The 16,280-nt window shown below is 35.4% G+C and overlaps 1 protein-coding gene across 2 annotated transcripts in view; it reads left to right on the top strand.

Moving 5' to 3' along the window:
* The window catches only part of LOC138706242 (zinc metalloproteinase nas-13-like), a 53,698-nt gene that overhangs the window by 3,316 nt on the left and 34,102 nt on the right, over positions 1-16,280 (top strand). Inside the window, exon 1 of one of the 2 annotated variants that reach the window (XM_069835293.1) lies at positions 7,504-7,614. The exons of the other annotated variant lie outside the window; for it this stretch is intronic. The gene's annotated coding sequence lies outside the window, so the exon portion shown is untranslated. Of the gene's footprint in view, positions 1-7,503; positions 7,615-16,280 lie in introns of those variants that run through there. 2 annotated transcript variants of the gene reach the window in all.

The following is a 16,280-nucleotide window of genomic DNA, read 5'->3' as shown; positions in this document are numbered from 1 at the left end:
TTAAACAATTTACTTTTAAATTGTGATATCGTTCGATAGTTCCTGAGAGTGCTGGGTAGGGAGTTCCAGAAACGAATTACTCGTACTGCGAAAAAGGAAGAATAGTGAGCTGTTTTATGGCAAGGAATTGATAATAAAGAGTCATTTTTAGAACGAGTATCATTCATACATTCATTTTATTTCATAGATCTTACACGAGCAATGAAGCTTTAAGATGTGGAACAAGTCAAAATTTTACAGTATTACAATTACAATTTTTACAAATTTTTTTATAGTTTTACAATTTAGTAACTTTCTACAATTTTTACAATTTTGTGCAAATTTTTACAATATTTTGGCGAGATGTAGTGAGATGAGGTGAGGTCCGAGGATTCGCCAAAATATTACCCGGCATTTGCCTTTTGGTTGGGGAAAACCTCGGAAAAACCCAACCAGGTAATCAAATCAAAGGGGGGTAATCAAATCAAAGGGGTTGATGCCAAGGACTCGCCATAGACCGTCCGGCTTCAGTCCCGCGGCTGTGGAAAACCTCGGAAGAAACCAAAGACCAAAGGGGGATCCAACTGAAGCCCGAACGCAGCTCCGGATCAGCAGCCCAGCGAGTCTGCCGACTGAGCTACATCGATGGCTCTACTAAAAGTATACAATACATAGCCAATCAGATTATTAAATTTACAAACGCAAACGATCATTCATCAGTTGAGCTATATGTATAATACAAAACAAGTAAGTTAATTAAATTTAAGGCATAAACAATTCAACCAGTTGTGATATACAGAAATTGATAATACATATCATGCAAACTACTTCAAATTACAAACACAAACAATTTATTAATAGAGCTATATAGATTGCTATTCAATTTAAAGCATATACAATTCATCGGCCAAAACTATATAAATATATACAATACAAAGTAGCATACCCAGGCTGTGATAAGAGGACAAGAAATTAAAACGCACCGAGAGATAGGCGAAGAAGTATTGATGATGCCATATATGAAAATTAGTGAATGGATATATCTTCGTTCCTGTAATCTTACCCATTAGAGCGTTTCAAGGGAAGGTGTAATGTGGTCGTATTTGCGAATGTTGCAAATGAAACGTATGCAGGCATTATGAACGCGCTGCAATCTTTGGGCTAAATTAGAATTTAAATCTATTAGTAGAATGTTGCAATAGCCAAAATGTGGCAGCATCAATGTTTGTTTGAGAATTCTTTTTAATTGAAAGGGTAGAAAAATTTTCAGGCGATTTAATGAATAATCTAGAAGACGGTCTTGCGTGTGTGTGTGTGACTTGGACATTCCACTTGAGGCCCTCGTCCATGTACACACCTAGATATTTAACAGAAGGACTGAATGGGATTATAGTTTCATATAATTTTACAGAATTTATAATAGCGGATTTTGAAATGCGTAAGAGTCGTTGAAACTTGAACTCGAGGTGAGTGTAATATCGACACCAAAGATAACTACTGTACCTCTTAAATTTTATATAAATAAACCGATTTTTACATTTGACACACAAAGTATAATATGACGCTACTCAGCAACACAACATCGTCGTCAAGTTTGCTCCTCTATATCGAGAAACTTTTCTGAGGACAAATTTTATCAAACTTAACTGCACTCTTGCGCGTAACAAAGGCAGGTTTTCTGAAGACGTATCGGTTATGAAAATCTTAACCGGAAGGGAGTGAAAAGTAAAAGATTTTTTGTTCAAACAGCTTCATTGTGTTTTTTTTTTTTTTCGCGCGGTGTTTATTTTCCTTTATTTACAAATGGGAGGGGTGTCAAATGCAATCTTGTTAGGAAATACAATCACACCCGTGACGTTAACCTCTCATGTGGGAAGAGATTGATTGTAGATGGTTAAAATCTCTCAGACCTGAGCCATTTAATTCCCGCGTTACAATTTAGACCTACCGGAGCGTTATTTTGCAATATAATAGAAGAGCTAAAATCGTTATAAAGGATTAGTTAATAGAACAGGTTAATAATTTTAAATATCTGGGATGCGGACAATCAAAATATAATTTGAACCAAGATCTAGAAAATAATGTAATAAAATATAATTCAATAAATGGATGTATTAACAGATATTCGGGAAATTCAATGAGGGAAGAGGTCAAAATCAGATTTCATAATAAAATAACAAAACCGATACTATATTATAGTGGTGAAACCTGGATAATGAGGAAAAAAGACAAAACAAAATTGAAAGCTCGTAAATGAGATTTATGAGGCGGCTACTAGAAGTATCTCTAAGAGACAGAGTGAGAAGTGCAGACATAAGAACGGCACCCTGTATATATATATACAGGGTGTTTCAAAAATGAAGGGTACACGGGAATAACGATCAAGGTCCATTTTAGAAAGTTTCGAGAAAAACGAATTTTAAAGTTTAAGCATTTGATACTTTGTTATGTGTGTATTTAATAGAAATTGACGTAGTGGAATGTCAAGAACAGTTATTTCTTATTACTAGCTAGACCACATGATAGTACTTCCTTTCCACTATAAGATGGTAATATTAACTCAATTTAGATTTTTGATGGACCTTGATCGTTTTTCCCGTGTACCCTTCAAATGCGGGGCATAATTTCAGGTATGTATTTCCCACATGTAGACAATCAAAATAGTTCATTACAACATGTGTCCGGAAATATTTTATTTCCGAGTTATGGCCTGCACAACATTGAAATTCTGAGCTGTTGATAAAGCGTCGTAAAATAACCTACTAAAAAAAAAAACATTGAAATTCACCGGAACGTTTTTCTTTCCGCAGGTCGTTGCCGTCAAAGGAGACATTAAGAGGGCACTCTGACAGTTCATTCCGAGGCGAAGGTTACATTCAGTGTTGTGTATGCGTTAGACTGTGCGACATGTATTCAAATCAAGAGCTGGCAGAGTTACACTTCATGTACGGTAAGGAGGACGGCAATGCTGCGATGGCTCGTCGTTTGTACCAGGAGAGGTACCCACAGCGACAATGTCCAGATCGGAAGACATTTGTACGTCTCCATTACCGTCTGTGCGAGTATGAAAAATTAACTCTCCTGGTTTGGGAAGGGGACGACCAAGATCTACAACTCCAGAAGTACAGGAGGAGATTCTGGAGGCTGTGAACATGACTCCTTCTATCAGCACACGAAGGGTAGCGTTGCAAGTCAATGTTCCTCATACGACTGTCTGGAGACTGTTGAAAGAGTATCAATTGTATTCTTATCATTTGCAACGTGTACAGGCCCTGTCACCAGAAGATTACCCTGCACGAGTTGGGTTCTGTCAGTGTTTCTTGCAGCAGTGTGGTGTAAATCCGAACTTTCCTGCCTTAGTATTATTTACAGATGAAGCACAGTTCACACGAGATGGCATAACAAATTTCCACAATCAGCATGTATGGGCGTATGAAAACCCACGTGCAACTGTTCCATCTCATCATCAGGTGCGGTTCTCCCTCAACATGTTTGCCGGTATCATTGGTGATCGATTAGTTGGACCTCATGTACTTGTAAACAAACTTACGGGGCAGGCGTACACAAACTTCCTGGAAAACACCATACCTCATGTTTTAGAAGACACTCCACTGATCAATCGTCAACACATTCCCTTCTTGCATGATGGCGCTCCTGCAAACTTCAGTCGTACGGCTCGCCGGTACTTGGATCGAAGGTTTCCTGATCGATGGATAGGTAGAGGTGGCCCAATTGCTTGGCCTCCACGCTCACCTGATCTGAACCCTCTCGATTTCTACTTGTGGGGCCATTTAAAATCATTGGTTTATTCGTCTCCCGTGCCTGATTTGGAATCCCTTCGGAATCGAATTGTGGGATGTTCTGAGGACATACGCAATACTCCTGGAGTTTGGGATCGTGTTCGTAGGTCAATGGGACATCAATGTGAGGTCTGTATTCAAGCAGGAGGTGGACATTTTGAACATCTTCTGTAATGACAACGACCTGCGGAAAGAAAACCGTTCCGGTGAATTTCAATGTTGTGAAGGCCATAACTCGGAAATGAAGCATTTCCGGACACATGTTGTAATGAACTATTTTGATTGTCTACATGTGGGAGATACATACCTGAAATTATGCCCCGTATTTTTTAAACACCCTGTATATATATATATATATAACTTAAAATAAATTTAAAAATCCATCTTGAGTCTTGCGTACACTACTTTTAACACTTTATTACAGAAGATTGATAAATGGGCAATTACTGGTGTTATATATTTAAGCACGTGGGCTTACAGCTGTTTCCCATTTATCAAACTTTCAAAAGGTTACATTTTTAGTACGAAGTTTATCTTTCATGTCATTGGATGATTTCCCGCAATCCTTGGGACACTGAGATATGAACCGTACAATATTTGAAATTAAATCTGACCTTTCTGCCAGGACACACAGATATTCTCAATTAGTTGCCATAATTCATAGGGTGTTGCAGGCCATTTCTTCCAAGGCGTTGAGGAGGACCGTTTTAACATATACAGACATTTCAGTAGATGTTCATGTCTTTGAAAAGACTTTACCAGTGTAGTTTAGTTCTAGAGATTTTCTTAAAAATATTGTCGTGTATCATACAACAAAAAATGGTATAAACTTAAAAACGATATATCACAGGGAATGAACAATTTATACAATAAAAGAAAACTTTTCCAGCAAGGATTGAACATCAGCTTCCTGCATATATGAGAGCAGAGTTTTATCCACTAGACCATAGATGGCGTAGCAAAGATCATCCGAGTGACGAACATTCAATTAAGCCTCTACTCCACAAGAATTGTCTCACTTCATTCAAAGGCTTCCAAATAAAAAATCTCCAGGCCATGATCTTATACCCAACATTGTACTGAAGAAGCTCTCCAACAAAGCTCTTACTTACTTGACGATAATTTTCAATGCTGCCCTTTTAATTGGGTACTTTCCTCGAGCCTGGAAGCTTGCTGAAATCATTGTTTTTCATAAGCCTAACAAACCTAAGCACTTGCCATCAAGTTATCGACCTATTAGCTTTCTGCCCACGCTATCGAAATTGTTTGAGAAGGTTATTCATCATCGCATTTGTAAATTTACGTTCCAAAACAAGATAATACCAGATTTTCAGTTTGGCTTTCGTCCAAAACATTCTACAACACACCAATTGCAAAGAGTCATTGAATCCATTATAAAAGGCTTTGAAGAAAAACAGTATACTGCCACTGTGTTTCTGGATATTGCCCAAGCATTTGATACTGTTTGGCATGATGGTTTAATGCTAATATTATATAGAATTGGTTTTCCTGACTATCTCACACGCATCTTGATAAGTTATTTTTATCTGAGCGTCAGTTCTCAGTATAGATGGCATTAAATCAACGCTTCGTCCAGTTTTAGCCGGAGTACCACAAGGATCTATACTGCCACCACTTCTCTTCAATATCTTCACATATGACATTCCATGTTTACAACCGTCACATATAGCTATGTATGCTGACGATACAGTTCTCTTTTCTTCTCATAGTAACCTAAATACTGCAATCAGCACTCTTCAGACATCCTTACAGGAGCTGTCTAAATGGTTCTCTGACTGGAGATTACTACTCAACATTACCAAGACAGAAGCTAAAATCTTCTCTTTAAGGCCTATTCATAATCCACCTCCTTTGGTTCTTCTAAATGAACAAGTTACATGGTTCTCTAGTCAAGAAGCTGTCAAATATTTGGGAATATTATTAGACACGAAACTTACATGGAATGCCCATATAACTCGCATTGTTGCACTAACCTCTTCTAGAATTCGAAAATTATAGCATTTGGTTAATAGACGTTCACAAATTGGATTGGATTGTTCAATGCTACTCTACACCTCGCTTGTACGACCTCTTTTAACTTATGCAGCGCCAGTGTGGGGGACTGCAAATAAGACACACATGCATCGCCTACAAGTTCTCCAGAACAAGTTCCTGCGTACTGCAACAAATGCCACCTGGTTTGTAAGAAATCAACAACTGCATCAAGAATTGGGAATTCTTCCACTAGAACAGTACATCCATTCAATGTCAATATCTTTCTTCAACACACTTCCTGGTGTTCCTGGAGCTGTGACATATAACATTGGAGCAAGATCTTGTCAGCCATCTCGACTTAAAAGGAAACTTCCTCAAGACATCCTTCTTAGTGATGCTGACGACTCTTCATAATTTAATACAGAAAATCATCATATTTTTGTTCACATAATTCACAAAAATGTTCAATTAATTAATTTAAATTAATTAGAGGAGCCTTTAGAGCCAACCTCAGCATGATATTCTGCATGTGATATTCCATAATTTAACAGTGGTCTGTAGAGCAAGTTTGCTGGTCGACCAATATTAAACATAAAAAAAAATTAAGCCTCTATTATCGATTAGGAGACCACATACCCGTTTTCCTTTAAAGCGCCAACGAGTGAACCGCGCTTCAAAACTTCGATTTTGACCCGAACAATAGTCCGGCCAGTTTTTCTTGGGACGACTGTACGTGTTAATTTCGTGACTCATTTTCTAACTGTGTGGTTTTTAATTTTACAACTTTTTTATTATTTAATTAATCTAGACTTTCGTATTTCTCGGTACGGTTATTGATTCATTTTATGTTTGTTAATACTAAGACACAGTATTGTTTAAAATTTAAAGTTGGAATATTTGCGTGAATGAAGATGAAATTAGTAAGAATTTCTCTAGAAGAAAGTGTTGTTAAGAAATAGATAAAAAAAAGTCTCCTTTACGTGAGAGATATGGCGCCTTATTGACGTGACATGACAATTTCCAGTAAATTAAAACAAATTGTTAGAACTCACCATGCGATTACACTTATCAGAGGTTTCCACAAGTAAAAACATGGGAAATATCTTCACGCAACACTTCGTGGAAGAAAAGATAAGAGTATTGGCTGTGATAGTGTGTCAATACATACAGATTACAAATGGACGAACTTCGGTGAGTTTCTCGGTGAAAATATACTTTTATCTGCCGTTACTTGCCTGACACAATGATTGAATATGGGGGAAAGAGAGGGAAATACAAAAAAAAAAAAAACAAAACAAATACAACTTCCTGAGAAGATTGCTAGTTCAAATAATCAACATGTAATATTTAGCTTACACAATTGTTAATTGTAGGTTTCAAATGACGATTTGTTGACAATTCGCAAACATATTATGTAGTTCTGATATTGTATGCTTATGCAAATACGAAGAATGGGACTATGGGTGTGGCGTTAAAAACAAAAGTTTGTGTTGATCGTCTACTTTCTACTTTTTCTTATATCAAACACCGTGACATTTATTGATGACAGTAAATTATTACTTCTAGCATTGTTACTTATCGTTTTTTTCGGAAAAGAAACCAAATTGTCATATTCTAGTATTTTATTTTTTCCTTGTTAAGAATTTTGTATTCTGTAGCCTGAGAGACTATTAGCTGTCCCCCTGCGGTGTTAATCACGCAGTTATCAGTTATGTCCTCAATTACTCCCGCGGAGTGTTTTAGTATAAAGGAAACCACCCAACACGCTACACTCAAAGCCAAGGAAGCAGATCAGCCTACAGCGGAAACAGCTCTTCGCCTCCAGCTTTTAGTTGACTAGGTCAGTGATTTTTAAAACACATTTCATCTAAAAACTGTACACAAGGACAGCGTGGCAGCAATATTACATTTTTTTTAAATTAAAGTTGTGTTTTATGTTAACTTCAAATAAAATTACTTGAATTCATGTTGAAAAAATATATTTATTATATTTAAAATTATTTTATTACTATAATTAAAAGTTGCATATATATTTTTATATATACACATTTTGTGGCCAGGTAGCTGAGTTGCTAAAGTAAACTGGCTACGGACTGGACGGTTCCAGGTTCAATCCCGGGTGACGGGTTGCCAAAACTTTCAGAACGGCCCTGGAGTCCAATCAGCTTCTGTCAAATTGTCTAAAGACGATAGGAACATAAAGAATGTATAGAATATGTATATATTTTGTTTTATCTGCATAAGTATTTATAAGTTTTTGTAAGAGTATCATAATTCAGTTCTTACATTCTGATATTATCTGAACTGGCTACATGTTCTCATAAAATAACCGGTTTTTTTTATTGTATTGTTTTCTATAACTGTTGTTTCTGTAATGTTTTCTAACAGGTATACGCTTGAAAACAGGTTTGACTTAGTACGGAGACGTTCGAAAGTGGCATGGGCAAGTAAGAGCCCGCTTAGCGGTGATTCAGTGCGTTAGCTTTCGGCAATAAAATCTCGCTGACTTATACATTACATTACAGGATGTAATTTATTGGCTTGCCTTATTACAAGTGCAATAACAAGCACTATTAACCATCCTGTCCAAGCACATTTAACAACTTTTGAAAAAATCTCTATATACACACTGGATTTCGTTTATCGATAGAATTGAACCCTAGGTAGTGACAAAATAGTGTAGAGCTATTCTTCAAAGAAAATTATTATCTTCATGTCTTTAAACTACAACTTTTAATAACAAAATTTAGAGCTGAAAAATTCATGCATAAATATAGGGTCTACTCTGAAAAATTAAAGTATATATATTTTTCCTTCAGTTTAGGAGATATTAAAAAAAGCATATAGTATATTTGCATTCATTTTTATATTATGTTGTATGTGCAGAGCATTTTTCAGGAAAATGCCTTCTATCCTTTTCTGTTATACATAGAATGCGACTGCCGAGGGAGTAGTGTGTTCACTTCTCCTTAATCAAGAATGGGAAAGTTTTGTGTTGCGTAGTGTGGACAGATATATGCTGAAAGGATGTCAAAGAGCATTAGTATACAGCTGACTTCAATTCAGTTTGCTTCAGTTTAGTTTGTGGCAATGCTGTACACATAATAACACCAAATTTTCATTTTTGAATTACTCGTAAAGACGTATAACGAAGAAATCGTACAAAAATATCGTGTTATATTTCTACGACAGTATCTTGGCGTTGAATAACAATCTGATTCAACAATCCAATTGTAGTGAAAATAGTGAGAGAAATCGGCTCATTTTCAAATAAAAACAGAATGCGTATAAATCGCGTTCTAACTGAAGAAAAATTCTATTATTTAGGTTAGAACAGTCTCCAACAAAATCATTAAGAAAATTAGCTAAACAGGCAGGTGTATACGAGACATCAGCTTAAAAAGTGACGAATTTGTTAAACTAAAGCCTATATAATAAATAATAGCCGTTCATAAATTGAATGTGACGGACCATGTGTCTAGGTTTCAAACCTATTGATAAAGACGAAACCCAGCGTGTGTCTGGAATTCTTTTAAAAGTATGTGAAATGCTCATTAGAAAGAATGGCCGACAGTTCCAGTACATATTATAAAGTAAGCGAATAAATTACATCTGTAATGTAATTTGTAAGTGGCGAGATTTTATTCCCGAAAACTGACGCACTGAATCTCCTCTAAGCGGACTGTTACTTGCCCATGTCACTTTTGGAACGGCGCGGCGCCCTACTGAGCGAAACCTCTTTCCAGGCGTACACCCCTTATTATTGATGATTTTGTGTTGCTATTCATAAATACTTACATTTATGTACATACGAGTGGTACCGTTATTTTTATTGAATATTGTTAACAATATTAATATTCTAACTTCATCTACATTTACAATTTTAGGTTATTATATTTGGTCTGAGAAGGAATTTTACGTAGGAACAAAAATTGTGAATTATACCTATAGGATATGAGATTTTAGACTTGTACGGTGATTGTGTACCTTAACATTAAATTTACTTCTATGTTCTTAAAGAAGGACAAAGCAGAAAATGCGCTCTCACAGAAGTATGCTGATGCAAATGGCATTAAGTGTTGTATTGCAACTCGGGAAATATTGGGACAAGTAGGTAATGCATACAACTAAGAATGGGAAGAAAAAAACCGTTGTAGGAAACACGATTTTTATACATCTTGATTACACAACTTTTAACACTATATCACACGGAATATATATTATATGTCTTTCTCGTGTTAAATTTTTACCGTACCTGTTAACATATTTCAGCCTGTTATGGGCCATCTTCAGAACTGGGTGGTGCTGGTCTTGTCGCCTTTGTTTGTGTTTCTTGTGGGAGTGTGTTTGTGTAGTGTAATGTGGAGTCAAAGAGTGTGTGTGTTCTGAAATTGAGTTGTGCATTGAGAATTTCATTTGGATGTGTTTTTGTGTGTCTATATATTTCTTATTGTTCTAATGTGTTTAGTTTCTGGATTTTTGGTTGAATATGTAGAATTTCCATGTTTGTGTTTATGTCTCTGTAGGTGTGATTAGCATTTGTAATGTGTTCTGCATATGTGGAAGTGTTTTGTAGTTTTGTTATGGCTGTGATGTGTTCTTTGTAACATGTTTTAAATGATCTGCCTGTCTGTCCTACGTAGAAGTTGTTGCAGGTGTTGCATTTGAGTTTGTATGCGCCTGTGTGGTTGTATTTGTTTGTTTGTGTGTTGAGATGCTTTTGTAGAGTATTATTTGTTCTGTATGCGACGTTGTAATTTAATTTCTTGAATGAGGTTGCAATCTTGTGTGTGTTTTTGTTTTCGTATGTTAGTGTGATGTATTTCTTATGTTCTTGTGTTTGTGTTGTATTCTTATGCTTTTTTTGATTATGTTTTGTCTTTCTTAGTATGTTGTCTATTATGTTAGGGTCGTATCCGCTTTCTTTTGCTATGTATTTGATTGTGTTTAGCTCTTCTTTGTAGTCTTGTTGGCTCATTGGTATGTTGAGTAGTCTGTGTACCCTTGTTCTGAATGCAGCTTGTTTGTAGTTGTGTTGGGTGATTGGATGTATTGTGTATGTGTGTTGTTGTTGTGGGTTTTCTGTAGATTTTGAATGTGTGTTTGTCGACAAAAGACAAATTTAGTACAAAAAATATATTATAGTATATTCCGATACCGACTGAGTTACTGGCTTCATATTAATACAACTTTTCATTGCTTCTCGTAGACTGTGAGGGAACTGTGAAAACAAACCGTTATAAATTCTAGTGCAGAAATGAATTTTAGTAACGGAACTACGAAAAGCCTATTTATACATAAATGAAAGTGAGATGTTTGCTGCGTTCGCAAGCTTTGTTGTTGGATTTGTGTCAGTCTATTTTACAGAATGGTGTCGGCTACACAGTTTTAATGTCACAGGTTCTGTGATTTGACGTTTTGTGAAAGTTTGTTACAGAACTTGAGGTAACTACTAATACACTGCTATATACATTATTGCTCTAGGAATATGTAACTATTAATCAGTGCTGTAAGAGTGTGAATTAGCCCACAAAATAAAATTAATGCAAAGTGACAGGCAATTCATCTAATCCTTAAAACTGTTGTACGTGATTGTTATTGAGGGCAAGGTTGGAGTTGTAAGGATTTTTGGGTTTTGAAATGAAATTCTCATATTTTTCATTTATGTCTTCGTATTTCCCGTACTTAAATTTAACAAGGCGGAGCCTTCTCGTTAATTAATTCATGATCGTTTCATTATTCCATTAGGCTTAGTCTCGAAACAAAAATGCAATTGGTAATCAAGACGAATCACACATCAATTATTTGAAATTATAATAAATAATAAGTTAATGTCTTTGCTGAGAATTGGATTCATTTGGAGATATTAAATACCAATGTTAAGTACTTTAGAATTGGAATATATTAAATTATCCCCGCATTTATTAATAACCCATATTTGTTAATGAATATTATTTTTTATTCAATTAAAATTAAGTTTAACATTTCATTAAGTTTTTGAAAAATTCACGTGAATCTTTTCCAAGTCCATCTGATATCGATATCACAGAGCTAGGCTTACAACAACTTATTTTAGAACTACGAGTGTAGTATTAAATCCAGATAACTTTTTTTATTAATGGCCAATATTTGACTGTTCAGCATTCACTATTATTATTATTTTTGCACATCTTCTTGTAAGATTTAACTTGTGTATTCACATGAGGGGAAAAAACTCCACTTGCACAAAACATGACAATCCCCTTCACTCGAACAAACGTGATACGAACGGCTCAGGTTCAAATCCTGGTTGGGACAAGTTACCTGGTTGAGATTTTTTGCAGGGTTTTCCCGTAACCCATAAAGAGTAAATGCTGGGTAACTTTTGGCGTTGAACTCTGGACTCATTTCTCTGGAATTATCATTTTTATCTCATTCACACGCTAGATACCAGTTGGTAAAACGTTATAAAATAACCAATTAAAAACCACCCGAACGCCATCGAATTACTTTTAACAGCTTCTGTAACACAGATTGTCACTTACGAAATTAAAATATAAGTATGTGGAAACTATGATTAATGAGAGGTATGAGTAAAAATACGATGGAAGTTAACGGATATACAGGGACATCATTTTATTTTACTTCGATTTTTATTGTATCTGAGTTTTTTAATGTACTTCAGTCCCACCCCTTCTACTAATGAAGTTCCAACTGTCCTCCACACAGAACCAAGGCCGCATATAGTAAACAGTACTGAGTTAGTGAGTATAGTACGTTCGCGTTTTCCAGTGACGAAAGAGCTTCAATATTGAATAATATTTTCGCACAGGTACTGTCGTCCGTTTGCCTACGTCGCATCCCGATTTCCCCCCACCCTCTTCTGCTCGCCCCTCTGTAAAGGCTAATGACTGGGATGTCTTAACTCTTTTCTGAAAACATTAATTTTGTTATGAATTTGACGTCTACGTAATATTATACAACTGTTTAAAATAACTTAAATAAAAGGGTCTCTTTAAGTAATTAACTGTCACGTGATTTCCCCCCTTTCTACGATCCTGCGACATAACCACTTGGACGGACGGTATATAGCATGTCTGAGTAATTTTATCTGTGCGGGTCGGGCAGAAGTGAAGATTGAATTTACAGTATGTAAGGTACTCTTTTATAGAGTAGGTACAGAATTATTTCAACATGAGTTACTAGTACGAAGGACGAAACTGGTAACTGGAATTAGATGCAATAGTCTATAGTACGATAATATGCACAAAAGAACTGAAGCCTGTATCGAAATGAACGGCCACCATTTTGAAAAATGTGTTTAAATATCCGTATTATGATTATTTTTCAATTTTACTTCATTCTCTATATCGTACGCTAATGTGCTGTAGACAGTATAATATACACTGTATAATGAATACGTTGGCATGGATAGATCAGTTCGCGAGTAAAAACACTTATTGTTAATACTGTACTGTATTTTGATTAAACAAAAACCTAATGAAAATTATCAAACTCAAAATTTTGATATTTCCTAGTTTACGTAAATGGATGAACTACTTTTCTTCCCTCTTATACCTAGTAAAGTGATTTGTTTGTATTTTACGCAAGTATCATCGAACTCCAGTCGTGGAAGGAGTTAGCAAACGGTGTTTCCGGTTCTCAACCGTTAATCCAAAGGTAAAGCCAGGTTAATATTAGAAGTGTCAGTAAAAATAAATGATGTCCCTGTATAATGACACAGTGTATGCCGGCCGTGTAAAAATGTCTGATGCACGTGTTCCTTGCCGGAATCCGAGCTGAACGCTCTATATTTAGTCCTGGAAAATTGACGAGATTGTTCACTCTTATGTTAATATAATAATGTAACAAATTTGTAGTTAGTTAACTGTTTTCCAACTTCAGCTACGTTCTGCTAGTTGATGTGGAGTATGATAGGAATGTATTTTATTGCCTCTGATGATTGGTTATAAGCGAGAAAGGTAACTGGCAGGTAACTTAACCTGCATTACGCCCGGAATAGTTTTCTTGGAAGCATATGATTCATAAGTAAGTTGCTTGTATATTAATTACATTCTTAAGATACTAAGAAAGTTTTATAGTCTTTAAAATCCATTGCCCCCTTCTACATTTCGACCCGAGAAAGTTGAACCTAATGACTAACATGAAAATCTAGAGCGGCACTGTAGTTGTTATTTTTGGTCGATATTTCTGATAGAAGCTTATTATGAATACTTAGAAGTAAAATGAATCTGCATTTTGTGACTATGTAGGGGAAGGCCTAATAAGTGTGTGCCGGATGCACCAGATATTTCAATTAATATTAATCATGGTTTGTCGCATATACATATATAAGATCATGCATTTCTTATAGACCACAACTATGAAGGAAACGGAAACCAACCTTCGCAAACATTTACAGAGAGAAGTAGGGCAGTAGGACATTATTCTGATTATAAAATGCCACTGTAATTTTCAAAGAAGAGAACTGTGAACAATTTTTAGGTAGAATGATCTTGTAGTTGCCATTTATATTTGTATATATTTTAAAAATGTGGTAGGCCCTATTTCAGTGGGAATGTAAGGAAGAATAATCGTTGGACCATTCGAACAAGATAAGAATTTTGATCATTTTCAAAATATTCGCGAGAATTGTGTAATAAATGGCTGCTAGTGGTGCAAATGATCAGAGTGAGGTAAATAATATATTCTGAATTCAATTTAAGAGAGCATTGTTTTATGATAAATGATTGAAAGAATTTAATTTTTGTCCTTTAAATGTGCAGAAATTTGATCTGAACAAATGTAAATTTTCGTTCTGAAAAAATTTTAAATGTTACATTTGTTTGAATCAAATTTATGTAGCCTACATTTAAAGGACAAAACTAAAATTCTTTAAACCATTTATTATAATACACTGATCTCTTAAATTAGTTGATCATAATGGAAATTAAATCAATGGTTTTCCCAAAATACGCTATATAAAACAATTTTTATCTCGAAAAGGAAGAAAAAAACGAGCAAAATTAAGCTTTATTATTTTAAATATCTAAAAAAAACCCTAAAATTTATGACATAACTTAGGTTAATCCTTTATATAGTTTCTAAACAAATTCAGCAATGAAGCTGCACTAAACTGGTGGTATGGAACGGATGAAGAATGGGATTTAGTTGTGGAACAATTTAAACTTCGAAAATAAACACGAGTTTGTTTGCCATTTGGTTTGCTAGTACACATACTTTCAGAGTTTGAGAAAATGTTTTTAAACCTTCGAACAGGAGTTGGTTTGGTGCAATATTATTGTGATTGTGGTAGAAACTTCACTACCGAATTGATATGGTTTCAGACAAAAATTCACCCGAGAAATGGCCCTTGTACCTTGCTTAAAGTGCATTAATTAAGAAGTTTGAAGAAACAGATTCAAGTCATGACAAAATGAAATCTGGAAGACCAAGAATTAATATTATTTACGTTGCGGAGGTTTTTCATGAAAGCCAGAACAGAGAATATCCGTTGTTAGTCAGCAAGCAGTGTTAATGTATTAAGCATAAAGCACCGTTTGAAAAATTAACGCAGACTTTGAAAGTGTATCCTTATGAACTGCAAATTTATGTTTGAATTGAAGGAAACTGATTATGAAAAGATATACAACTTTCAATCACATTTATTAGCTCATATGGAAATTGAACTGTAATGGTTAAGTACATTAGTTATTCATAGATTTCAAAAAGGCATATGACTCGGTTAAAAGAGAAGTTTTATATAATATTTTTATTGGTATTCCCAAGAAACTAGTTCCATTAATTAAAATGTGTCTCAGTGAAACTTACAGCGGAGTCCGTATAGGCCAGTTTCTATCTGATCCTTTTCCAATTCACTGCGGGCTAAAGCAAGGAGATGCACTATCACCTTTACTTTTTAACTTTACTCTAGAATATACCATTAGGAAAGTTCAGAATAACAGAGAGGATTTGGAATTGAACGGGTTACATCAGCTGCTTGTCTATCCGGATGACGTGAATATGTTAGGAGAAAATCCACAAACTATTAGGGAAAACACGATAATTTTACTTGAAGCAAGAGAAGAGATAGGTTTGGAAGTAAATCCTAAAACTACAAAGTATATGATTATGTCTCGTGACCAGAACATACTACGAAATGGAAAAATAGACTAAAAATTGGAAATTTTTCCTTTGAAAAGGTGGAAAAGTTCAAATATCTTGGAGCAAACAACAACAACAAATGGCTTTTAAGGAACCAGGAGGTTCATTGCCGCCCTCACATACGCCCTCCATCTGAGCCAGATTAATCCAGTCTCTATCATCATATCCCACCTCCCTCAAATCCATTTTAATATTATCCTCCCATCTACGTCTCGGCCTCCCCAAAGGTCTTTTTCCCTCCGGTCTCCCAACTAACATTCTATATGCATTTTTGGATTCGCCCATACGTGCTACATGCCCTGCCCATCTCAAACGTCTGGATTTAATGTTTCTAATTGTCAGGTGAAGAATACAATGCAACAG

The sequence above is a fragment of the Periplaneta americana genome, chromosome 9, assembly GCF_040183065.1.
Source record: "Periplaneta americana isolate PAMFEO1 chromosome 9, P.americana_PAMFEO1_priV1, whole genome shotgun sequence".
Taxonomy (NCBI): domain Eukaryota; kingdom Metazoa; phylum Arthropoda; class Insecta; order Blattodea; family Blattidae; genus Periplaneta; species Periplaneta americana.
The sequence above is the reverse complement of the archived record's forward strand: the minus strand, read 5'-3'. Positions and strand labels throughout refer to the sequence as shown.